The sequence below is a fragment of the Berghia stephanieae genome, chromosome 1 (genome assembly GCF_034508935.2).
Source record: "Berghia stephanieae isolate SIO BIC M18660-M18661 chromosome 1, UCSD_Bste_1.3, whole genome shotgun sequence".
Taxonomy (NCBI): Eukaryota; Metazoa; Mollusca; class Gastropoda; order Nudibranchia; family Aeolidiidae; genus Berghia; species Berghia stephanieae.
Genome location: NC_088360.1, coordinates 126,152,650 through 126,180,134, shown reverse-complemented (window position 1 = coordinate 126,180,134; position 27,485 = coordinate 126,152,650). Strand labels below are relative to the sequence as shown.

General features: G+C 36.0%; 1 pseudogene across 1 annotated transcript; it reads left to right on the top strand.

The window, feature by feature from the left end:
• Positions 1 to 27,173, top strand: LOC144962828 (hemagglutinin/proteinase-like; annotated as a pseudogene). Its single transcript, XR_013643533.1, has 14 exons — positions 1 to 24; positions 2,185 to 2,227; positions 3,429 to 3,538; positions 3,885 to 4,142; positions 7,485 to 7,653; positions 8,543 to 8,675; positions 10,798 to 11,078; positions 13,251 to 13,452; positions 15,343 to 15,430; positions 17,612 to 17,774; positions 20,311 to 20,639; positions 21,017 to 21,095; positions 22,538 to 22,650; positions 26,294 to 27,173. The product of XR_013643533.1 is annotated as a hemagglutinin/proteinase-like (transcript).
• Positions 27,174 to 27,485: the final 312 nt, after the last annotated feature.

Sequence of the window (27,485 nt, the reverse complement as noted above, 5' to 3'; positions counted from 1 at the left end):
CTTCTCTGGACTGGAGTGACGAAGGTTAGTTTCAATTGCCTTGATAATTTAAAAAAAAACATAAAAAAGACCATAAAAATAAAATTCCTTTTATTCATCTCACAGGGGAAATTTGTCTCTAGGGTCTATTCCAAGGGAAGTCTGGAATAACCCAGGCGTTAGCCGCAGTGCAGCGCCGAAAATTGAGCCAGGGCGAGGTGATTTGATCAAGGCCACACAGCTCAGCGACGGGTACTCGAACTCGTTACCTTTTAGGTACGAAGCAAATACCGTACCTCTGAGCCACGTTGATAAGGATTTGAGATTAAAAACTTGTTATAATTCACATCCTAAAAATCTGAGCATTAATCTCTTCTTAATTTTAAATTTAGTTTCATTCGTCACTCTTAAGATATTCAAGTATCGCCATATGGACCAATGTCTATAAGGATGTAAAGTGTGCCAAATTATTTTTTAATTTTTGTATCGCAGGCATTTTCGGTTCAAATAATAAAATAATAATAAAATGATAATAAAATCACCCATGCACTAACTTGACCGTTTATGTCTATATACGATTGTACTTATAATATCCTTGTGTCAATTTGATTTTTCTTTTATTGTATTTACTGTAATATTTTTATATTTTCAAAAACAAAAGTGCGTGAACGTCTATTACGATCTATGTAACCCTTAATAATTATGAGATTATGATATGATTATACATGAATAATTCTCTGGCAGCCACCAGTCTTCATAACGAGCACAATGATCGTATCACGAAAAATATACCTGAGCTGAGCTTTTATATAGAGCAATATCCACTAAACGTGCTCAAACGCTTTACAAAGGATCATTGACAACACATTACATGTAGAACAAGACATGACGCCTGTTAGGCGATAATACCATTTTTCCGACAAAGACAACGCTGTAACGACCAGGTACTCATTATACACTTGAGTATGGTTAGAGAGTGTGAGTAAAGAGCCTTTTCCACGGACTCATATATGCGCCGAGCGAGGCTCGAACCCAGGACCTTCCGATCCGAAAGACCACATAGCCGCACAAAATCCATGATAAACAATAAGCAGTACATGTAGCTGCTTGAAGATGGAAGAAAAAGTAACAATAATAAAATAGAGTAGAAGCTTTAACGTAGAAAACACTTGATGCGGATGTTTCCGATTTCCCCTTTGTCAACAAAGCATGATGAATGAGACGCTAAAGATGAAAGAGAAATGAGAGGATGGCGTTTTTAAGGCGAATGAAAATTAAATTGAAGCTTCTATTCATTATATTATTGTTCAAGTTTGGGCAAAAAACAAAATTAAAACCCGATTTATATATCGATCGAATGAAATTACTCTAATCTCGTCTAAAATTCTGAAATCCTTGACATTTTTAGTCTCTTGTTTTGTGATTTTGTCAAGTTTATGGACAAGTTAGTCGATTTATATATATTTATATATATATATATATATATATATATATATATATATATATATATATATATATATATATATATATATATATATATATATCATCGACTAAAATATAATAATAATTTACACACATCATTTTGCCTTTGATATTTGAAATATTCACATGCATTCCTAGAACTTTGCTGATATCTTTGCTTTTCAATTAAAAAATTCTGCTTAAAAATAATCTAGGTATGTATATTATGTGCAATTATATAAATATTGGTTGGATGATGTCAAAGAAACAACCGTTTGAAAAATGTCTCTCTTTTTGTGACCACATGATATATACATATATACATATATATATATCCATAGATGGATAAAAAAAAATAAGTCACGTTTCGTTTGATTTTTACTCATTTAATATGTTCTGAATTGTTAATTTATTTTTTGAGCACCTACTGAATTACTGGACATCCATCAATAATTGGATCTATCTATCTATCTATCTATCTATCTATATATATATATATATATATATATATATATATATATATATATATATTAAACTATTAAATATTAAAAGGATTTTCGAGTGTTTAGGTGGACGTAATAGATATTCTCTAGAGTTGAGAGTTTGCCAGAGAATTATATATCAAAAACGCTAAATTAAAGTTCTTTTTTTTTGAGTTGATACAAATTACGATTTTTAACATGATATCTATACTTTTCTCTCTCTCCCCCCCCCCCCAACACCTACTTATGTTGTTAACCTAAGGTCTAACTAGGCCTCAAAATGAACAAGTTTCTTCTGTGTGTTGGTAAGTAGATCTTTTTTTCTGTTTATTTGTGGTTTCGAATTAAATCCAATTGAGCATAGCGGTTTAGTGACTTATAGCCTTGTTAAACGGACCAGACTGTACTTTAACCCCTTGGTGACGGGCCTGAGTTCATTCATTATTTATTTGACTGTAACTTTTAACCATTTTTACCAATAGATCAGTTATTAGCATGACGGTTAACAATAAAATTATTGCGATTGGGGTATTCAGTACACAACTGCGTCACTGGATGAAAAGGGTGATAGATAATACTAGATTCGAACACCACAGGTGAAACAAAGTTGTATGTCGTTCATTTGTCAGAAAAAAGTTGTGTCTAAGTGGGATGGCTCATTTGTTGATTCGTTCCAAGTGTATATTAACTGTTGCCTAGACAAACTTGCTATTGACCAAAGAGTGATTGGATAGCTGGGTCTATTTCAAATCCGACAGGCTTTTTTCTTGTATTTTTCTTTCTTGCTTTGTCTGGCACATTTCATACACACTTGTTCAGATCTTTATCTTACACCGGTGTCTGCTCCCTAGTTTCTTAATGCAATATTTAAACAAAATTAAAACGGAGCAACTCAAATATCTTCGTCCACCCTCTTCTCGTGTTCTATGTTTGTGTTGTGTGATGCAAGAGAGGGCTTACAGCGCAAAACGCGTACCCTTGTGAAGAATATAGGTATTAAAATTGTCCCAACTATTTGAAATTTCTGTTGTGTAATGGTAGCACGTCTGACCCGTAATCAGAAGATCTGAGGTTCGATGCCCAGTCGAGGTAGACTATTTTTTGGGATGTTTTTTTCTTGTATTTTTCTTTCTTGCTTTGTCTGGCACCTTTCATACACACTTGTTCAGATCTTTATCTTACACCGGTGCCATAATGGGTAATTTTATCAACTCAAAAATCGTCTTGATTTTTTACTTAACTTAAAACTATGTTTTTACTAATATTTTGACCAAATCGGGTTAAATGATCTTATAAAAAATTGCTCTCCACCAATAATAATTATTTATAAATGCTTATTTTAGACGTATGAAAAAAAAATCAAAAATTCAAACTTTATTGAGTACTAGTAGATTTCTGAATCTCACAGTTATGAACTTATCTAGTCTACACTTCATGAAACATACAATGACGTTGATGAAACAATTCGTTATGGTTAATATTGAATTCATCGTTTATTTTATACAGTAGTGATGGTGGCTGTGGCCAGAGGTGCCAGGGTCATCAAACTGCAACAGTCTGCCAGTTCTAGCATTCACTCAGTATCAGAAACCAGATGCCGGGATTAACATCTTAAGGTATGTTCACAAAAGAAAAAAAAGAGACCCCTCCCAAAGAATGGTTCATTTTCTAATCTTGACTTTCTTGCCCCCTCCCCTCACTTTCTTTCTCATTCTTGTCCTCTTCTCTCTTATCCTCCTCTTTCTCCTCTCCCTTCTCATCCTCCTCCTCCTCCTCCTCCTCCTCCTCAAGACCCATCTCCTCCTTCTCCTCCTCCTCCTTAACCGTCTCATCTCCCTTTCATCTATATATTATGCATCGTGATCATTGCTGTTGTTACAAAAATCACCATCACCACCAAAACCACCAAAACCATCACAAGCAATTTAATCTTGCATTACATCTGTACAATCCAATTCTCAGACCTACAACAGGAGATTCGATTCCCTCTGGAAAGGGAGTCAATCGAGTAAGAATGACCCAAGTATACCGAGGACTGGACGTTCTGGGAACCGTGGTCGAGGCAGAATTCAAACAGGATGGCGAGCCCTCGGGTCAAGCGTACGGAGTTGTCGCTGCAGGTATCGGCCAAGATATTCCTGATGTCGACGACTGCATGCGAGACATCCAAAAGATGATCAACATCGCCATTACCAGTGAAGGCTTTAGCCCCGACGACAGGTTTGTTACTTGTGTATACTTCTTCATCTATTAATTCGATTCCTACAGTCACATAAACAGTCGTGTTTTTCTTGTTTAAGACATGAGCGTCGGTTCAATCCATTGGTTCAATTCATTGATACAATTATTACATTTTAAAGAGATATCAACGTCGCACATAAAGATATTACCATGGCACAGAACGTTAGCTAGAATCCGGGATATTGCTAGTTAAACACGATCATTAAAAATCGGACTTCACAAAGTTGTACAAAAGTTAGCATACAAATTAAAGGAATTGGTGGATTCTACAACATGTGAAATAATTGGTGTTAAAAGGGCTCTGAATAAAGTCTGCTTGTTTTACAAACGTAATCAAAATCTAAGGACATATAAAAATAGAACAATAGGCATCCGCTTGTCATAAAGCACAACACACAGCCTACGTAAGTACTAAAAAGTAAGGTTGTCAATACTTTGTATATGAACCATTTGTATCATGCAGAGAATTGGCACTTCTACACATTGATTTGGTTAGGACTTTGTATTTTTTTAGCTTCTTCTTGTAGTTCTTCTCAAATGCTTTTTATAATTTGAACCAGTGGTCAGCGTTTGTGGCCTGTTCGCATTCTTCAAATGTCTTTGTATATGACTCCACACATTTACAAACGGATTCAAGTCCAGACCTATAGAAGGCAGATCAAGTAACGGAATCTACTCCGTTTCAAGAAAGTGTCCTGTGACTATTGCTTGATGTGGGAGAGATATCGCGAATGTAACATTGCTATAACAAAATAGCAAGACGATGGGAGCCTCTAGCACCTAGTCAAGGTGTTCATTTGAGCTCACAATTGTCCATTTGTTATAACCAGGAGTATATTAATTCCTCCTACGATGGATTCCCCTACCATATCTCTTTCATATCCTCTATTCTTAAAGAATTGTATTTTGCCTTTCTGAAACCGCTTATATGAATAACCCAATAACCTCTATTAAATGAAGCAATTTTAAGGATGGCCATTATTGTATTTGAGAATAAAACGACCGACTAACCGTCCAATGTCAAACGAATCTGCATTGGAACCCATTCTAATTTGTTGATTTTGTTGATGTCAATCCGGAGGCTTTTAAACCAGAGATCTGTCCGATTTTTCGTGGGTGAATCTGATGATTGCACTGTATCACCACAAGTGACTTTTTTGTCTGAAGAACTAACAAACGAGGATCTTTGTTACTGTCCATACATTTTCCCTCGTTTTGATTCAGAGTTAATATACATTTTTAAGCATTAATTCGTAACGGTTATTAACAATTTGATGCACACTAGTGTACTTTTTAGTTCCTTTTTTCAAATGCAGTAATGGACCCGCGAATTGCAGCGGTTTTAGTTTCCTTCAAAGTGTGGGATGATCACTGCAATATGGATAAAGGGTAGATATCCGTACATACTGTTGCTTTGTATTTGTCCGAGTCAAGACTTGTCAGATTGTTTAATATTCGTCTTATATTGGGTTACAAATGCCCTCCACGGTAACTAGTGAGATTCATTCAAAATATCAGTGTAGAAAAGGCAATTTTTCAATATGTTTTATTTTGTCCTTGTTACTTTATACAACATATTATTATCCGTTTGTATTACAAATATTGTTTTGTAATTGTAATAGCAGGAATCAACCATAAAAACCTGACAATTGCAGTCCTTTTTAAGTGAAGCTGTTTGAAACTAATTCAACATTTAAAAGGAATTAATCGGGTAAATTATATACATTTTAAGTTACTTAGATAACTACTTTTATGATAGCAACCTCTACAGTAACGATTTATAGATAGTAAAGAGGTTACTACAGTAAACACCAACGACTCGTACCCAATGCTCCGTGTCAGACGTTATGTGGCTCTGCGCATGACCTTTGAGATAATATTTTACAACCGGAAAGAGCGGCCTTGTTGATGCCTTTAGATAAATTACTCACAACATCCGCACGCAGGGTATAACGTAGTAACACACAAACTATGTGTAACCTTAAACGTTTATAGATAGAACGAAGTTGACGTCACGCAGGTCATTGTTATTGTTTTCTTTCCATCTATGTTTATGAGTTATTCTTGTAGATGGTATGAAGTTGACGTCGCTCGAGTCTTTGTTATTGTTTTTTGCCATCCACGTTTATGAGTAATTCTCACTAAACTGTATTAACCAGACTATAAAAGTTAATGGTTACACAGAGATGTATGTGTTGGTCCGTTATACTTCCAGATGGCAATGTTGTGAGCTTCTTAGCCAAGCGCATACTATCTATAGATAAGAAGCTCACAACATTGCCATCCGGAAATATAACGAACTTATACACAAAACAATGTGTAACCTTAAACGTTTACATCTAGTCTGGTTAATACACTTAACTGAGAATTACTCATAAACGCGATGACAAAAAAAAAAAAAAACAATAACAAAGACGCAACTGACGTCAACTTCATTTTGTCTATAGTTAGAATGAAATTGACGTCAATCGGGTCTTCGTTATTGTTTTTGCCATCCACATTTATGAGTAATAGGATTCAATAGTCTGATGTCACGTCCGCCTAGCAATGGGCAGCTTAGTTCTATCTTAACAAAGAAAATCGGTACCTTTTATTCTTCATGCTTGCTAGAACTTTTTCACATGTCATGTGATCAGAATGTATAAAAGTCAAAACACGATCAGATTTATAATGTTTTTCTGCTCTGGATATACTTTTATGCTCGTCGGAGAAGTATTTCATAAGTGCGTCCGTCATTTTCCCGATAGTTTAGAACCAGTTGCTACGTTACTATGCGTCATTACGAGGGAAGTGACGTTACGACTGTTGAAACCTATTATCACTTAACTGTATTAACCAGACTATAAAAGTTCATGGTTACACAGTGTTTTGTGTATTGGTCTGTTATACTTCCGGATGGCAATGTTGTGAGCTGCTTAGGCAAGCGCATACTATCTATATATAGTATGCGCTTGGCCGAGAAGCTCACAACATAAAGATAGTATGCCCTTGGATAAGAAGCTCATAACATTGCCATCCGGAAGTATACCGGACCAACACACAAAACTATGTAACCTTAAACGTTTATAGTCTGGATAATAAAATTAAGTAAGAATTACTCATAAACATGGATGGCAATAAACAATAACAAAGACCCGAGTGACTTCATATCTGTAGCCTGATTGATATAATGTAGTGAGAACTTCTCACCAAAATGGCTGTCTAAAAACAATAACAAAGAGCAGAGTGACGTCAATTTCGTTCCTTCTATGTATATTTTGTATCCTTAGTAGTCTGATGCCAATGCAAATCATGCATGTAACCTTATTTCTCTATTTTTAGCCGTATCGAAGACAAAGATGGCAGTCGTTATGTGTACATCGACCCTAACACACAAAAAGCATCCCTTATCTACCTTGTTGAATTCTTCTTTGCTGAGCCAGGGAGCGTAATTTACCCAAGTTACTACATTGACGCATGTGAAGAAAGAGTTATGTTCAGCTTTAACAAGGTCAGAACATCTTAAATGTTATTGTCATCGATAAAATCCTTGCTTTATCTTGGTTTTTCTACGTATGTACCATAACTATTGTGTGTGCCCCACCGGGATTGACTTTTAACAAATTAAAAATTCTAACTGCAATCACTTAAGAAAATAATAATGCATATTTAAAATATAATAGGATTATATAGCAGCTTTATTGTGTTATAAAGACGTCATAATCTAAGATTTCCACGAGGTTGTCGAGTGAAACTTTTAAATCAAAACGAGTTTTTATAACCCAATAAACGTGATTTAGTCATATTACTACATCCTTTCTCATCTAAACAATTCATGAAATGAAGAATTCGTTAAAATGAAGAAGAACGAAGGCAAAACAATTGAATAAAATTTAAAATGTCAACTATAATGAGACTGTTGTCGTCTGCATCTAGATATTTTGACCTGACCTCGTGAGCGTTGGTCAAGGAGCGTGCATCCTCTTATTTTAGTCATTTTTTTCTGCAGTATAGATAGAATGCGCTTGGCCAAGGAGTTCACAACATTGCCATCCGGAAGTATAACGGACCAACACACAAACTCTGTGTAACCATGAACTTTTATAGTCTGGTTAATACAGTTTAGTGAGAACAACTCACAAACGCGGATGGCAAAAACAATAACAAAGGCCTGAGTGACGTCATCTGCATACTATCTATATGAATCATTGAACGTTTGTATAGAAATGGAAATAAAATATAGTTTTGTTTGCCGCTTCGTGTAAAACTGACAATGTAAATTAAGCGAAATCATGACACTTCACCAAAGATATAAAACTTGATATTCAAAAGACGGAATTTGGGCCGCAGTTTTTACAATGTAGTTTATAGACTAATCAATATTATTATATTTTATCCAGGTCCAGAACGCTAGCATCCCAGGGGGTAATGAGATGTATTCCCTAAAAAAAGGCAGGCTGAGGAGGAGGACCGATGTGAAACCGATGCACCAGCAACAACACCCAGAGCAACTACATCAAACCCTAATTGTATGTTGGTGGCTGGTTATACAGCTTTCTTCTCTACTTTCAGTCAACCCACCACAATCCCATCTCCTCCATCTCTTCAATTGCCTCTTTCCCATTCCTCTCACTTCCTCTTCCTCCTCCTCCTCCTCCTCCTCCTCCTCCTCCTCCTCCTCCTTCTTCTTCTTCTTCTTCTTCTTCTTCTTCATTATCATCATCACCCATCCTTTAGTGCATCTCGTGCAGCTCAGAAAATATAGGGAATGAGATTAGCGGAAGAGTAGCGTCCCTTATTTGGACGTCACCCATAGTCTGTGACGTCACCGGCGGAAAAGTTATTAGAGAGAGAACGTCATGTTGGTTGTGCGCATGGTCTCTCGTCCTCGCATGGCGTGACGTCACAGACTATAGGTGACGTCCAATCAAGGGACGCTACTCTTCCGCTAATCTCATTCCCTATACAATCAATTTTATGACATTCATTCCTGCTATGGGGTCACTCGAGTCAAGTAGAAAGATGGCTTAGGCTTTGCTATAAAACCTCTGTTGTACAATTAATTAGAGTCCATTTCTAAAGTTCACGAGTTGTATTCTTCTCATTTTGTAATTTTTATGAAGTCAAATACACCGACAATGTCATTCTATTGTTGCGGTAAGTGTGATTGACAATCTTACAATACTAAATGACACATTATACATTTCAGTATCTTAATATAGTTGGGTGTGTATTGCTGTGTTATTATTTACCGTTATTTACCAACTATAAGTTAAACAAATAAAAAGCGAAATCCGTTTTAGATTGTTTAGATTAAAGATAATATATTGTTTTGCTAGTTTCTATCATCTTTCATACATTAAGTAGTATTAAAGTCAATGCACATGACCGCGATCACTTTCCCACCGCGGCCAAAATGTGTCACTTTTAAAACGATAAATAGGAAAATCTCAACTTCATAGAATAACCTCCCTTACTTCATTTTCTGACACTCATTCTATTCTTATCGCTCTCCCGTGGATATTGGTGGCACTGCACGTATTTATAGCATTCTATGTGTGAACTTCGTTTTTGAGTTTCCATAAAAGGACATTTTGGCATCGTCATACATTGTTGATTTTCGTTAAAGTCTGGATCTTGTGCGTTAAATCAATGTAAAAGAAGTATGCTTGACAATGTTTTGATGTTCATTGCTTTATTGGCGGCACTGGTAGGTGGCAGCACTTGGGTCTAGGAATTTCACATCAGACCCATTGCGGCCTGGCCTATAAATAGCATTCAGAGTACGGCCATCAATTTTTTGTAACATATTTGAGTCATTCTGAAGCTAATATTTCATACTCAATTTTTAGCAGTTAATTGTAAAATTCTTGTGTTCCAAACTCAAATCGTTATCATTTTTGGATTATGGACGTGTCTCAAAAACCTTGATTAAAAAATTTTTTTTACCTTTTTAAATTCAATTTTAAAAACAAAATGTCTTTGTGCTTTTCTTGTGTGTGGCTGAGGTAGGGTAGTTTGACCGCGGTCAAGACGTGTGGCCGCATGGGGATCGTTCTTTATCAAATACAAAAGACTTCTTCATTGTCCTATATCAATGCCACACGCACGTTTACATGCATGAAGTCAAGAGCGCGACCACGAAACCCAGCAGGCAAAATTTATTGCTTTTCTTTCCAGAAAAAGCAATAATATATTAACGCATACCGTGTTCGTGGCCACGACCAGCAGATTTTCTCTAGTCTATAATAAAGTTTGTGTGAATAATAACTCTTGGAAGGTCGCACATGCTGTGAGAAAAAAGAAACACTTACTGAAAACCATAAATGAAAGGATGGGGTAATTGGACAACAGTTCAAACGTACATGATGCCATTTTTGCGCTACGTACAATATCAGCATTGAGAATTGTCCGGAAGTCGAGTTTGCGATAATAATATTATGCCATTGGTTATAATAATAATATTATGGCAATACCCAATATTTTCACCAATAGTACTAACACCTGTTTCAATTTCAAGACGTGAAAATTTCTATGTTGTATAGAAATACGTGTAATCATACATCATATATTTCAGAACAGTTCAGAGAACAGCGATCTAGAGGTCTCATAATTTATTTAAAATAACACTTCAAACACTCTTTTGTGTCATCAGCATGCTCTCCTTCAGCTGCCGGAGTTGGCGGGAATCCAAAGAGAGGTAGAATAGAATACAACTCTAATGGAAGATGCTTGAATGTTCGGAAGGTTGGAGACACGTGCACTATGGTGAATGATTTCGCAACTGTAGTAGATAATGGTGGACCAACATCAAGAACCATTAATACTCCAGTCTCTTTCAACTGTGCAGAGGGATTCAGCGATCCCGTCAATGGAGCATATGGTGTGGCAAACGATGCCTTGTACTTCGGAGACATTACTGGTCGTCTTTATGTCGTAAGAACTCTCTCTCTCTCTCTCTCTCTCTCTCTCTCTCTCTCTCTCTCTCTATCTATCTATCTATCTATCTCTCTCTCTATCTATCTATCTATCTATCTATCTATCTATCTATCTATCTCTCTCTCTATCTCTCTATCTATCTATCTATCTATCTATCTATCTATCTATCTATCTATCTCTCTCTATCTCTCTATCTATCTATCTATCTATCTATCTATCTATCTATCTATCTATCTATCTATCTATCTATCTATCTCTCTCTCTCTCGTTTTTTTCCCTCTTCCCCTCCTCATCCTCTCTATCATCATCTAATCCAAACTGTTTGAAATCAAGAATCGTTTTCCAATTCCGTCTTTCCTCTTTCTTTTTCCGGTTATTTTATAAGATTTTTTGTATCCTTTATACTGATTAATTTATAGATTTATCTTTCGTCATGTTTCATTCTATAACATCAGTTTTTTAAACAAAATCCTTGACCTTGACTTTCGTTTAAATAAGTTCAAAATTTTAGTTTCACTCTCCGCTCAATGCAATTTTTTTTAATACACCACTTTCGTGTCATATCAAATTTGGTATAGCTAGCTCACTCAACAGCTTCTTCCGGATTAAAACTGCAAAAGATAATGATAAAAAATATATTTAACACGCTAAAAATTAACAAAATACTTAGAAAGTTCAGGCTCAAAAATTGTCCTCAGCCAATTCCGGAAACAAGTTAAAACAGAAATACGTAAATTCCAGATTGGCAGGGGTGAACTGCCGAACTCTGAAAAATAAAAACAAACACGTTATTAAATTTTGGCCAGAAAACCCGCCATTCAAATATCAATCGATTAGAATGACCCTCATCTTGGCAAAAACTCTCAAACATGAGACTTCGTGAAGTCCCATGTTTGAAAATTTTTGCCAAGATGAAGTTCATTTGAATCAATCGACGTTTGAAGGATAAATTAATGTTCTGGCCAAAATTTTAAATTCTATGTGTTTTTTTCAGAGTAAACATTTCTCCACATCTATTCAGAATAAACGATAGCGTAGGGCGAACAATGGATCTGATGTAGAGTTGATATGGGCCTTTATGTATTTTCTTTTGTTTCACGCATCATGCCATCTGCAATCAGACTTGACTAGATAACATCACTACATCCTTTCGAGATACTAATCTAAAACGAGAAAGAATTGCAGAAGTATAAAAATGTTAACGGAATGGCTAATTTTAATAGTAGATAGTAATTTGGTGTTCCCTGTAGCCGACACACACATACACACACACACACACACACACACATACACACACATACACAGACTTGTTCTTTCTTTTATTAATATAGTTTACTCGGTCAACATCATGGTCTTTAATGTTTTCTTTGCCAATGCGCAATATCCACTAAACGTGCTCAAAGCGCTTTACAAGGGGTCCCTATTAACAGCAAAATTTAAAATTTAGGACGGGACATGACGCCTGTTAGGCGAGATTACATTTTTTTCGGACAGAGACAACGTTGTTAACGGCCAGGAACCCATTTTACACCGGATTACGGTGAGAGAATGTGAGTAAAGAGCCTTTGCCAAGGACTCAACTATGCGCCGAGCGAGGCTCGAACCCAGGACTCTTCCGATCAGAAAGCGAGTGTCATACCACTAGACCACATAGCCATTTATCTTTTGATATTATCATTAAATTCTTTTAAACTCTATCTTGGATAATGTAACCCTATCAACGACTAAAATAACAACTATAAGAAACAACCCCCCCCCCCCCAAACCCCCCCCAAAAAAAAAACAAACAAACAAAAAAAAAACAAAAACAAACAAAAACAAACCAGAACAAACCAAACCCAAACAAACAAACCCCAAAACAAAAAGAAAAACACCCAACGAATTTTATTAAGATAGCATTCTAACATAAAGCCTGTCAATTTTCGGAGACAACAAAATCGATCCAAATTTTGTGCTCCTCTACAAATAACACACACTCATTTGTTAAGAATTCCTTTATTTTTGTCAAGAAACAATATTATGTTTAAATAGATAGAAAGTGTGCACACAAAACTTAATTGAGGGATCTGATCGAATTTGTTGTCCTATGAACTAGTTATTAAATTGCCACTTAATACTTTGATAAAAAGGAAATACAATCATATCTTGTTTGATTTAATTATTTCTCAGGAAAAGTACGGCGTCAGAGCTTTGCCTTACAGTCCAAAGTTGAAGGTACACTACGACTCATGTTATGATAATGCATTTTGGGATGGCACAAACATGTATTTCGGTGATGGTTGCAATTATTTTACCCCTTAGTAAGTCAAGATGTCGTATCTCATGAGCTCGGCCATGGAATCACAACTCGCAACAGTAACTTGCAATACAGGTTTCTAATGATATTGAAAATAAATTCTGATATATATATATATATATATATATATATATATATATATATATATATCTTTGTGTATGCACTTCCGTGCACAATGCCTCTATAGAAATTACGCATTATTATTATTATTATTATTATTATTATTATTATTATTATTATTATTATTATTATTATTATTATTATTATTATTATTATTATTATTATCATCATCATTATTATTATTATTATTATTATTATTATTATTATTATTATTATTATTATTATTATTATCATTATTATCATTATTAATTTTTAAATAAAGTATGTTATTGAATGCTAACCGAACATATTATGCAATCAAGAAAAACTATTAACATTACTTGCCTTAAAATGAAGACGACCTCGTGATCTTTTTATTCATATTTTTTCAAAACAAAATAAAGAATGTTATTGAATGCTAACCGAACATATTATGCAGTCAAGAAAAACTATTAACATTACTTGCCTGCCGTTGTTAAAGAATCATTATATCTTTAAACAATGAACAAAAGATTCAGAATTATGTTAAAATTGCTTACTTCCATAACATGCTCGTGTCATATCAAAGTCTGCATAATATGTCGTTCAAACGATACAATTTATTATGCTTGCAGTTTTTAAACCACAAAATAACGTAATAACCAATGTTATCATTGCACTTTGGTTTTGGGGACACCCTATTTTGCTATAGTGTAATAGCAAAAATATTATGGGGCGTCCCTAATTATTGTTTAATTTTGTAAAAAGTTTTGTAAAGAAAACGTAGCAGTTCAATAATTTCCCATAGCCAGAGAACTTACTAATAATAGTTTTGATATCCTGACCACAATGATAAGTGATGGTTACTCTATGACCTCTTGTTGCTATGCCTGTCAAGCCATTGACGTAGATTTCTTTTTGACTATTATCTTACAGTATGAGCCTTCAGTTCTTCAATCAACACACTTTTGAAAATTACGTCAATTATCGTGTATTTCATTAAAACTAGTGGAATACACATTTTCAAGTTGTTTTAATTTTTACTTGAAATTTTAAAATAAAATATATTTTGGCCCTGAAATCAAGAACTGACCGTGAACTGAAGACCAACAGTCACCTTAAATGCTTGTCTATTACAAGGAGTAAACAGCCCAAAGATCATGAACATCACTCACAATTTTCACATAGATGATTGAAAAACAAATTATCGTGTCGTCAGGTTTTGCGGTGCAATTCCTTTATCAGTGTGTCAAAATATTGTGAGAAATACTCACTAACTGGGCCTGACCAATTTGTGTGTTTGACATGTACTAAAGGCATCTCAGACCTTTTCAGACAGGAAATAAATAGTCAAGGGGACGAAACGTGGTAAATGGCAGGAAATATTCTGATTGGTTAATGCTTAGTCACGGGCGTACCATCAATTCTGAATTTCAAATCGTTAAATTATTATTAAGAAATAATACAAGGTCAGTTCATTGAAGAAGTATAGTAAAAATAATATTCTTGGTCTTCATTGTTTGAAAAGTACTCGTTCACAATAGGCCCTCGCAAGGACGCTCAGCACCTTTGGTAAGTTCAATATAAAGCATTTATTTTCTGATTATAGGAGAAGCAATGAAAAACCACCCGCTTTCATTGATAAGATTTTCTTGACCAATGAATACTTATTCGATCAAATCTGGACAGTTATCTATAAATCGTTTATCTTTTGGATTAAAGATGGCCTAATAATTTAAAACAACGTAGTTGCGGTTGTGGTAGTGGCAGCAGCAATAGCCGCCGTAGCAAGTGCAGGTGCAGTAGCAGCAGCAACATATTTGTTGTAGTCATAGTACATTAAAGATAAAAAAGTATGTAAATAAAAGATTTCTACATCTTTGTCAGGTCCCAATCAGGAGGCATAAATGAAGCCTTTTCCGACATGTCTGGAGAAGTGGCAGAAATATTCAATTTTGAAGAAAACGATTGGAAGGTAAGTGCATTCAACTCATTTGGTAATAGCAATTTTAAAATGGATCATTGCCTATTTTTGTGGTGCTTAGTTCCGTTCAAGTTTGTAAAATGTCTGAACAAAATAAACAAAAATGAATATAACAGCTTCGAAAAAGAATAAAATACCAAAATGGACCTTTTCCGGCTCAAAGCCTTTATTTTTTTAGTCAATATCAAGAACAATAATATACGATTCTCACTCTCTTGCTTTTTGGAATTCCGAACGTGTTTCCACCCGCTGCACGAGCTTGCGAATGCACGTTGGGAACAAAGTTCGAATTCCAAAACGCAAGAGTATAAGTAATCTTTTATTCCACCCCTCAATCGATTCCTATTTCGTCATGTTTGATAAAAAAGACATCTTTAAAAACACTTTAATGATAGATACTCCTTTTTAAAAGAATCATAAATTTTAAAGAGAAATTAAAATTTGATAATCTGACGTCACATATCCTGATTGTAAACATGATATCATTGCGCGCTACATTTATTCACCGCTTAAGGTATAGACAGACGGCCGCTATTTGGTATTGTGTTCTTTTTCGAAGCTATTCCACAATTTTGTTCATTACTTCCTATAGCCCACAACTTCTAGCAGCTTCATACCACATAGAACAAAATATACACAGCTTGGTTAAACTTCTGGCTGTGGCCATTGTTATCCACGTCACCGCCCATGCTCATCATTGTTTGATTATGTTTTTTTTCCAAGACGAAACACTGAGAGCTCGGCTGCTAACACCTCAACATCGCGATGTTATGCTGGGCGGTCTTTTTTTAATTGCGAGTTCAATATAATTGAGTTCTCTTTACTCATTACAAAATGCCTTACTAACCACACTAAAATATATCAATCACTCTTTAAATATCTGGACCCTCTCATTCTATTTCATTTTCTTTGGCTGATGGTCTTGTCCTTATTAGAGCCTTGTTTAATCAATACTTATTTACAACTGTGGAGCATGGACACTAACAAAAAGCGAAGAAGATAAACTAGATGCCTTCCATCTCAGGAAAATTCTTAATATCCACTTCCCAACCAAAATAAGTAACAAATCGCAGTGCATAAAGTGCGAAAAAAACACCGCTCTCGATTTGAATTTTGGAAACAATATGGAGACAATTTTGGATATATATCTTAAGGAGAGTCAGAAATATTCCAACGAATAAGGCAATGGCGTTATACTTTACACCAAGCGGACAAAACAAACACAGTGACCGACCCATAACAAGCATATACACTACGATAAATAAAGACCTCAAGCGCCTAGATGACTGACACACAAGAACTGAGATGTGAAAAGGATTTAGAACACCTGAGATCTATCGCAGCAGACCGTCATCAATGGAAAGAACTCACTCAACAAATAAGAGAAGCTGCCAAAGCGTCCCAGTCCAAAAAATAGGAGGCGATCAGCAATAAGTCAAGTCAAGATGGTCTTGTCCTCTACCAAGTTTGCTAACCAGCTTCAGTCTTTTCTTTCTCAACCACCATAGACCATAACACGTTCGGTCCTCCAACAATTCTTTCTTTCTGAGCTCACCTAAGTGCAACAAGGCACCCATTATTTTCTTCTCTCTTTGGAACATGTACAAGCCAATAATTCCATTTAATCTTTTAACTAGTTGTCACCACAACAATTACTTTTACAACTGTCACCAGTTCCAATATCTTATAATACTACCACTGTATCCCAGATGTTCTGAAAAACACCAAGCTTATCTTTTTACTTCGTAAACATACATGTTACCAAGATATAGAGGAGCTATGTCAGGGAAAAAATTGAATAACTAGTCCTTCAGAGACATTAGGAGTCGGAGTTTCTCCCGGTGTCTATAGCGTGAAACGTACAATAGCAATTGCTTGCTATCCTTTGGATAAGACGATAGACTATCGCAAAGTACCTTCCGCCAGTTCTAACAGACCCAGCTACCCAATCACTACTGGGTGGACAGGGGATCAGAAAAAAAATCTCGACGGCACCCGGGATCGATCTCGGTCCCTTTGCTTGTGAAGCGAGTGCTCTACCAACTGAGCTATCGGGTTTCCCGATGTCAGGAAAAGATTTTCTATTATTTTCTATTATTAAAATCAAGAACAGCTTTCGTAACTCCCTGTCTTAATCATGTTAAGCAACAAACATTTTTAAAATAACTCCAGGTGGGCTTCACCATCTTCAAGAGCAGTTCACTGGCTTTGCGTTACTTCATCAATCCCCCGGATGACGGGAGATCAATCAAGCATGTTGACCAATACAGAGAGGGCTTGGATGTGCATTACAGCAGCGGTGTCTTTAACCATGCCTTCTATCATCTTGTCGAGTTAAGTATGCTCATGTTGGTGACTTTGGTGGATTGTTGTTGGTTTTAAGAGGGGAGAAAAGTGGTGACGTTACACATTTTTCAACTGTCAAGTTCCAAAAGCATTGGAAGTGTGAATGTTATCAGTTATTCCGAGAATTTATAATGAAAAGGTCATATATTAAATCATATGGTGACATGACTATTTTAGTAACACGATGTATATGCAAGTTCTAATCCCCCCCCCCCCAAAAAAAAACAAGAAAAAGAAAAAAACGTGAGCTTTTTATATGTGCTCAAAGCGCCTTACAAATGGTCCCTGACCAACAGCAACACGTAACATGTAGAACAAGACATGGCGCCTGTTAGGCGATATTACACACGACAGAGACAATGTTGTTAACGGTCAGGTATTCATTTACACCTGAGTACGGTGGGAGAATGTGAGTAAAGAGCATTTTCCAAAGACTCAACTATATGCCAAGCGAGGCTCGAATCCAGGACCTCCCGATCCGAAAGCGAGTGTCATAACACAAGACGACATAATGATTATAAGTAAATAAAATAAAATAAAATTCCCTTTAGCCATCCCCATGGGAAATTTGTCTTTAGGGTCTATTCCAAGGCAAGACTAGAATAACCCAGGCGTCAGTCGCAGTGCAGCGCCGCAAAGTGAACTAGGGTGATGTGACTTGCTCAAGGCCACACAGCGCGGCGGGTGAGCGAACTCGTTACCTTTTGGGTACGAAGCAAAGACCGTACCGCTGAGCCACGCTGTCCCATAAATGGGACATGTATGAGCGAAAATGGTTGAACTTTATTGACGACCAGAATATATTTAGACTAGAAAATAAGATGCCCTCTCTCTGAAATCAGAAGATCTTTTACACTAGTCATGTATTCAGACCTCCGGAAGAGTGGTTTTACACTTCCAATGAGATTGGAACTAGATTTTTTGTTGACATCACACTTTTGATCTCTATTACAGATGATAATGTTGTGATGTCAAAGGCAACAATTATGTTGATGAGAGGAATATTCTGCAATTTTTTCCTTTGGAAGTGGGATTTAGAAACAAATACGAGATTAAAAAAACATGATTTTTTTTCCGTTTTATATTTCTTGCGAAGATGAGAAACTTTGACCAATAAATAAAATGCAAGTGGGTGAATTAAATGTCTGTACCAGTTTAATCTTATCGGTGAGCCTACTTTTCGATCGTCCTATAAATTATGAATCTGTTCACACCTTTTCACTGCCTCAGTTGCTCAACACGGTTAAGCACGACCCTACTCAAGTTACGAATCTAGTAATTTTATAACAACTTCAACAGGTCAGCACCTTCGGCAGAGAGAAGAGTTGTTCGCTGAAATGAAAGGCTTATATTACTGTGGTCTGAGGTTTAAGCTAAGTACGCCACGTTTGAGTACTGATTCCACTAACCGGATGTCTCTGTAGTTCGGACAAATGCTGGGAACTGGGAACAGAAATGTTCGAATTCCGAATGGTATAAGTATAATGTGCCATTTCGATTGTTTTTGTTAGAAATAGAAAAGAATGAAAACTCCTTTTTATCTTAATCATTGCTGTCTATCTATACGGCTGGTGTGAACAAAAATTTGACAAGTTGGTAGTCTTGGTGGAAAAACAGGTCATAAGGACAGTAATCTATTTAGTAACTCTTCAAAGATCGGGCAAATATTTTGTGGTACATTGGATATAAATATGAGCCCAGGGATTGTGCTGTTTGGATTTTCTCTAAAGGATGACTACCCTGATTGTATAATCCGCCCCACCACACTCCCACAGCTCGATGTCTCAAGCACCCCCAACAGCAACAAGGCGGTGATCTAGTACTAGAAGGGGCCCGGTAATTGTAGCAATCCTGTCCCCGATATCCGGCTGGAGATGAATACAAAAGCCTGGCTGGCTTAACAAAAGAGTGGGGAACTGGTTGAAACCCCTCTCAAGTGCATTCGAGCCCATATAAGTCTCATAGAAGTCTCCGCAACCCGTGTACTTGGCTTCTCTGACTTTGGATCGGGTTGCGCATAAGGGATGGAAATCGACTTGGACAAATTTGGTCCATCGAGGGGGCGGGGACGTAAACTCGAAACTGGGAGAGAAGTTGCCAGGCTTCTGTACCAGCAAATGGAGTATTAGGTGATGGCGAATCGACTTCGGTCGAGAACCTGCCTAGCGGCAGCATCGCTTCATCACCAGTCCACATGTACGCGTTGTGGCAAAGAGCCCGAGACCGCAGAGCATCTAGTCCAGCGTTGCGTTATGACGAAGCATCTACAGTCGACGACATCCACCACTCTAAAAAAAAATGGTTTCAAACGTAGTGTCTATCCTGAGTCAATCTCCCGACGTCTTGAGGTCATGGGTTCAATACACTCTGCGAAGTTTGTTTACAAGCCAGCAGTGATGCTTTAAGTGCTTATTTTCTATTGTCTTCTGGCACTTTTCTACTCACTTTATTTCCTTTTTTTTTATCAACATAATTGCCTGCTCTATTTATCATAATGTAATATCCCTATCAATTCATTGTACAGTCTGAGGGATTAAACATCTATGACGCCTACCAGTGTTTCTTATCGGCCAACCTGGGGATCTGGGGAGCAACCACAAATTTTCAAGATGGTGCATGTGGTGTCATGCAAGCCTGCTATGATCACGGTATTGACCACAATGCGGTAAGACGAGCTTTTATAAAAATTGTTGATGCTTATTTCTTAGACTCGTCTCTCCTTTGGCGGCATAGGCCATTGGCATGTTTTCTCTATCATTTTCTACGCTGTACATACTTTCAATCTAATTCCAAATTTAACCTTTTTTTCATAGTTTTTGCTATAAATTCTTTATTATTATCCAGCTTCTTTTTTTAGGTGCGCTCTCTTCCATGATATAATAACGGCATGAATACAATGACAACACTTACCCTCTATCAAATTTGAGGATGTCGTATAATGGTATATATATATATATATATTATTATTATTATTATTATTATTATTATTATTATTATTATTATTATTATTATTATTATTATTATTATTATTATTATTATTATTATTATTATTATTATTATCATTATTATTATTATTATTATTATTATTATTATTATTATTATTATTATTATTATTATTATTATTATTATTATTATTATTATCATCATCATCATTTTGTAAAGTGTCGTTTGAGAAACTATCATCTATTATAATGGACAAATAACGTCTTTCTTATTTTTGTTTTTTAAAAGGTTGTCGGGGCTTTTGCTGTAGTTGGTATTGATTTGGCAGATTGCGACTTTGACGCTTTGACAACAGTAATGGATACAGGTTGATGTACAATTTTGATACATGATTTCCGGCTGTTTGTACACTCGATTCATGAAGAGACCTTGGATATTCGAGAGGAAGGGAAGATGAAATGGCAGAGAAACACTACTACAAAAGTCGCATAGACTGTCAAAGCTATGAAGGCGAAGAATTTCAGACCGACACCAATGATTTTTAGTGTATCAATTAATTTAGTAAAATCGTTTATCACTTGCAATACTTGCATGATGCACGATCGTTTATTTCTAAAACCATGTGTGTGAAGAATCAGAATGTAAAAGCCTCGGATCTATGTGAGAATTGAGATATTGTAATAATGCCACTTGGAATATAGAACTAACACGGATGTTCATGAAGATGTGGAAAAGCTAGGGGAAGACGGGATCCCCTGCTTTGAATTGTTAAAAGAAGGAAACTTTCATGGTTTGGACAGTTGGTCAGACACGACAGTTTGTGCAAGACAATTATGCAAGGCATGATGAAGGGGTAACGGAGATGAGGAAGACAGAATAAAATGTGGCAGGACAACATCGAGGAATGGCCTGGTTTGACGTTATATGAGCTGGGAGAAAAGGCCAATGAAAGATATGATTGTCACCAAATTGTGAAGGCTGCATCCCGCAAGTCCCCCAACGATCATCTGGTCATGGAAATGAGAGAGAAATAAAGAAAGACAGAGGGAGAGAGAGAGAGAGAGAGAGAGAGAGAGAGAGAGAGAGAGAGAGAGAGAGAGAGAGATAATAATCAAGTAGAACAACATTTATATTATTATAATGCCGAGTAGACCAATGGTAATACATGAATTCGACGTGCAAATAAGGCACATCGAATAAAATCAAAACGTGGTTCTATTTGACCTGTTAAGGTTCTAAATGAATAGATGAAGTGGTGTGAGGCCCATAGGGCACGATGAGGTCATGGATATGCGCTGCATTAAATGTGCATGTTTGATTGTGTATATTTACCTCCATGCCTTTTACTAAGCAGTAATGATTTTTTTACAATTCCTATGTTTGATTTGAAAATGGACCTAATGAAAACCAGTGCATTAATTAAAGGAATTCTAATAAATAAATAATAAAATAAAATTCTATTTTTTCATCCCATAGGGGAAATTTCTCTCTAGGATCTATCCCAAGGGAAGACTGGAATAACCCAGGCGTCAGCCGCAGTGTAGCACCGCAAATTGAGCTAGGCCGAGGTGACTTGCTCAAGGCCACACAGCGCAGCGGCGGATGGTCGTACTCGGTACCTTCCGGGTACAAAGCAAAGGCTGAGTCATATATCCATTCAGCAATGAGCAGATTGGTCCATTTAGTTAGATTAGAGTCTTATTTATGGAAACAAGAGACTTTGGTAGATAGGGGATGCGAATGCATAAAGTGGTGTTACTCTGATTATGATAGCTTTGAATGCCTCAAAAATGTTCTCTTGTTTTTAAGGAGAATCTCGTATGGGAATTGAAGTCTCCCTCACTCGCAACCCTATCATCAAAGTAGATCTTGGAGATGACAAGAAGTCTCAAGTCGTCGCAAGAACACAAGGCGGGGAAGAGGTATGTTATGGCAGATCCCCAATACCGTAGATCAATAAAACCTGGATTTTTATAATCAGAATGTGTGAAATGCAACAAAAGCAAGAAATCTAATCTGACATGGTAATGTAAATTAAATGACAAGGTAATCGGCAGTGTACTATGACGATAAATACCCATTCGTCTCATATTGACCATGAAACTTTCAAACCAAATATTGATCGATTATAACTAGACTCTACCCTCAATTTGTCAAAATTAAAAATAAAAAGTCTAAAAAATCATATTAAAAAATACATTGGTCTCCATTAGAAAAATGAACGTTAAATACGCGTAGACTACAAATAATGTGCTTAAATATGTCAAATGTGTAATTTTCGTCTTTTAAAAAGAGTGAAATCCTCCAAAAGTACCCTCACCTATATCATTCTGTGATGATAACATGGCTGTTACTGTTAACTCATTCCTGAATATTACCGATTAGTGTGCCTTACCAGATTTTTAAAATATGAAGTTGATTCTACAAAGAAAACACAAATAAAGAGACCTTATTAGATTTGAATTTTCTATTATATATACATATATATATATAAATATATATATATATATATATATATATAGGGGTATATATATATATATATATATATATATATATATATATATATATATATATATATATACCCCTATATATATATATATACTTTATATATATATATAAACCGCAGCAATGTGTGTACTTTCACTTCCACTTCCTGAAAATAGTGAATGCTTGAAACAATATTGTAGAAATTGAACAAAATTACACTTGGATTATATGTATATATATACTACACTACGGATCTATTGTCTACCGAGGAAATGGAAACCCATCGAAACAATAGATTCGACAAAAGAAATGTGAGTGTCCTTACTTATTTTATATGCTCTAACCAATATCATCGAGCACTCTCGTACATACAAGTACCCACCAACACTAATATATATATATATATATATATATATATATATATATATATATATATATATACCCCTATATATATATATATATATATATATATATATATATATATATATATATATATATATATATTATATCATAGAATTAAACGAATGAGAATACTTACGAAGCCTAAAAAGTGTCCACCAATGAAAGCATTCAGCGCCATTAAATCATGGGCTGGGAATGTAAGCATTACCATTCATTCGGTCTCTATGTCAACATAACGACACAAGAAAAACAACAAACAATATCAAAATCCACAATAAAATGGTTCAGAACTGTTGCGTATATTTATGCCACAATGAAGCTGTCAAAAAATGAAGTTAGAGAATGTGTGTAATCATGTATTATAATAACCTATAATGTGTATTCCAACCACCACATCATCACTGTCACTATTACTACTACCACCATTACCACTTCATCACTACCACAATTACTACAACCACCACCACTGCATCATTATCACTACCACTACACCACCACCACATCATCATCACCACTATAACGACCACCACTCCATCATCATCACTACCACTACTACTACACTATCACTACCACCACTATTACAACGACCACCACCACATTATCATCACCACCACTACAACTGCAACAACCACCACCACATCATCATCACTACCTCTACTACTTTAATCACCACCACAATATCATCACTAACATTACTACTACAACCACCAGCACCACATCATTATCACTACCACTTGTACTACACCACCACCAGTACGTCGTCATCACTACCACAACTACTGTAACCACCACCACCATATCATCATCATTACCACTACTACTACAACCACCACCACCACTACTACTACAACCACCACCATATCATCATCATTACCTCAACTACTACAACCACCACCACAATATCATCACTACCACTACTACCACAACCACCAGCACCACATCATTATCACTACCACTACTACACCACCACATCATCATCACTACCTCAACTACTACAACCACCACAACAATATCATCACTACCACTACTACCACAACCACCAGCACCACATCATCATCACTACCACTACTACTACAACCACCACAACCACGTCGTCATCACGACCACTACTACTACAACCACCACCACCATATCATTACCACTACTACTACAACCACCACACTCACATCGTCATCACTACCACTACTTTTGCAACCACCACCACCATATCATCACCATTACAGCTACTACTACAGCCACCACCACCACATCATCATCACTACCACTACTACTGCAACCACCACCACATCATCATCATCATCATCATCATCACTATCACTACTACCACAACTACAATCACCACCACATTATCATCACTACAACTACTACTGCAACCACCACCACCATATCATCATCATTGAAATATTTTTTTTAAAAATTGAGCTTTATATAGTGAATATCTACTAAATGTGCTCAAAGCGCTTTACAAGGGGTCCGTGGTCAACATTTAACATGTAGGACGGGACATGACGCCTGCTAGGCGATATTACAATTTTTCGGACAAAGACAACTTTCTGTTAACGGCCAGGTACTCATTTTACACCTGAGTACGGTGAGAGAATGTGAGTAAAGAGCCTTTTCCAAGGACTCAACTATGCGCCGAGCGCGAGGCTCGAACCCAGGACCTTCCGATCTGAAAGCGAGTGTCATACTACTAGACCACATAGCCGCATCATTACAACTACTACTACAACCACCACCACCACATCATCATCACGACCACTACTACTACAACCACCACCACCACCATATCATTACCATTACCACTACTACTACAACTACAACCACCACCACATCATCATCACTACCACTACTACTACAACTACAATGATCACCACCACCACATCATCATCAGTATTACTACTACAACTACAACCACCACCAACACCACATCATCCTCACTACCACCAGTACTACAATCACTAACACTACCATTAGGTTTTGGAGCTTTACTTCATTTGAAATAAGGAAACTTCGGAATTGTATTTGGCATTGTGTTTATCTATCATAATATAATTCTAATCAGTTATCTATTTAGAACTAGATACTATACAATATGTATGCCAAATACCACCCCAATTCCCCTTTCTTGTGTGCGGGAATTCCTCTTTCGGCATTGAAAGTGCCGAGTGGTGTCTGAAATTCAACTCTCGGTCGACCTGTCAATATTCCTTTTTGCCTAGGACGTAATCATTGATAGAATGTTGTGTGGTTTTGACCGTGAAGAAAACCTTAAGAAGTCACATTTATATCATTTTAGAGACATCGTTTTGAATAATTTTGAGTTAAACGAGCGAGCAGGAAGTTATTTTCTTAGATTTCATGAACGGCCGATCAGCGCTTGTTTACTATAGTAACGCGATTCCCAGCCCATGTCTCAATGGCGGATATTTTTCTCATCGAGGCCGCTGGTTGGTTAGCCAATAAGAGCACCGTACGGTTTCCATTGGGTTAATTCCTTGATATATATATATATATATATATATATATATATATATATATATATATATATATATATATATATATATATATTTCATAATCATTCATATTTCATAGATCACAATTATACTTGAAATATGAGTTTTTCTCATTATATTTATGTCATGATGATTGACCATTATTTCCTTTAACTTTCAGATCAATATTTCGGTGACAAGCGACAGCGGTGGTGAAAATGAATTTGCTTCTGGCGTTGGATCAGTAATGATTAGTGGAGAGGCAACGTTCGCATTCGTGAAATTGTCTACGACTTCAACAGAAAAACTCTTGGTGAGACTGGATAATTATGACCAAGTTGAGTCGTAATCTGAATCGCAATATGGACAGATACTGACACTGAATAGCTCCAGCAATTTCCCCGATATTACATTACTGCACTTATGTTGTAAATTCTTATGATTTAAACAGCTGCGTCCTTGGATCAGTTAGTAAGTGGTGATAAGATTAATATTAATGTCCTATCCGAAAAAGATACATAAAAAAGCAAGAACAAAACTAAACAATAAAAAAGACAACAACAAAAAAAAACAACAAAAAAACAAGAGGAAACCGACAAGAAAAACGAAACACCTTACATTGAATAATGATAATAATTATAATGCCCCCATGTCTATAAAACTATAACTGCTAGTGTTTGAAAAAGTAAGGAGAGAGAATTTCTTACACGATATGACACTTGATAAGTATTTGTGGAGGTTCTAAAAAAATACCGTTAATTTGACATACAATACTTTGTGTGATTTTTCTTAGTAAAATATTTTCAAGTCATTGAATTATGTACACATTTTGTTTTTGTTTTTATCTTCTGGCAAATATAGACGGTCTAGTCTTTTAAAAAAAATCATGCACTAGAAGAAATAATGAGGCTAGTAACTTCATGTTTCAAGGACGCAGATTAAGTTTATAATTCAATTTTATTTTTATGTTATTCGTTTCAAATGCTTATTTTGTTATTATCAGCATGTAAAAATAAAAGCCATTCTCAATCGTTTTGTATACAATTTGGGATGTCAGACAATTCTTTCTTTTTTTTTTTTAAAAAATTTGCGTCTCTTGCAATTTGCAATTTATTTTGGTACAGAGGTTTCAATAGGATAAATGAAATGCTATCTCTGTTCTGTTTTTTCTTTTGTCTATTGTATTGTTTTTTAAGGTTTTTACGTCTTGCGACACAGTTCAGCGCCAGTAAAATGGAAGGAATGGGATAGTCAGATAATTCTAGATTTAGAATTAAAAGCAGGCGAGAAAAGGCAAGACAAAGAGGAATGGTTCAAATGGGGAACAGATGTAGATTCAGTGAGCACTATCAGTATAAGTATTTGTGCAGCTA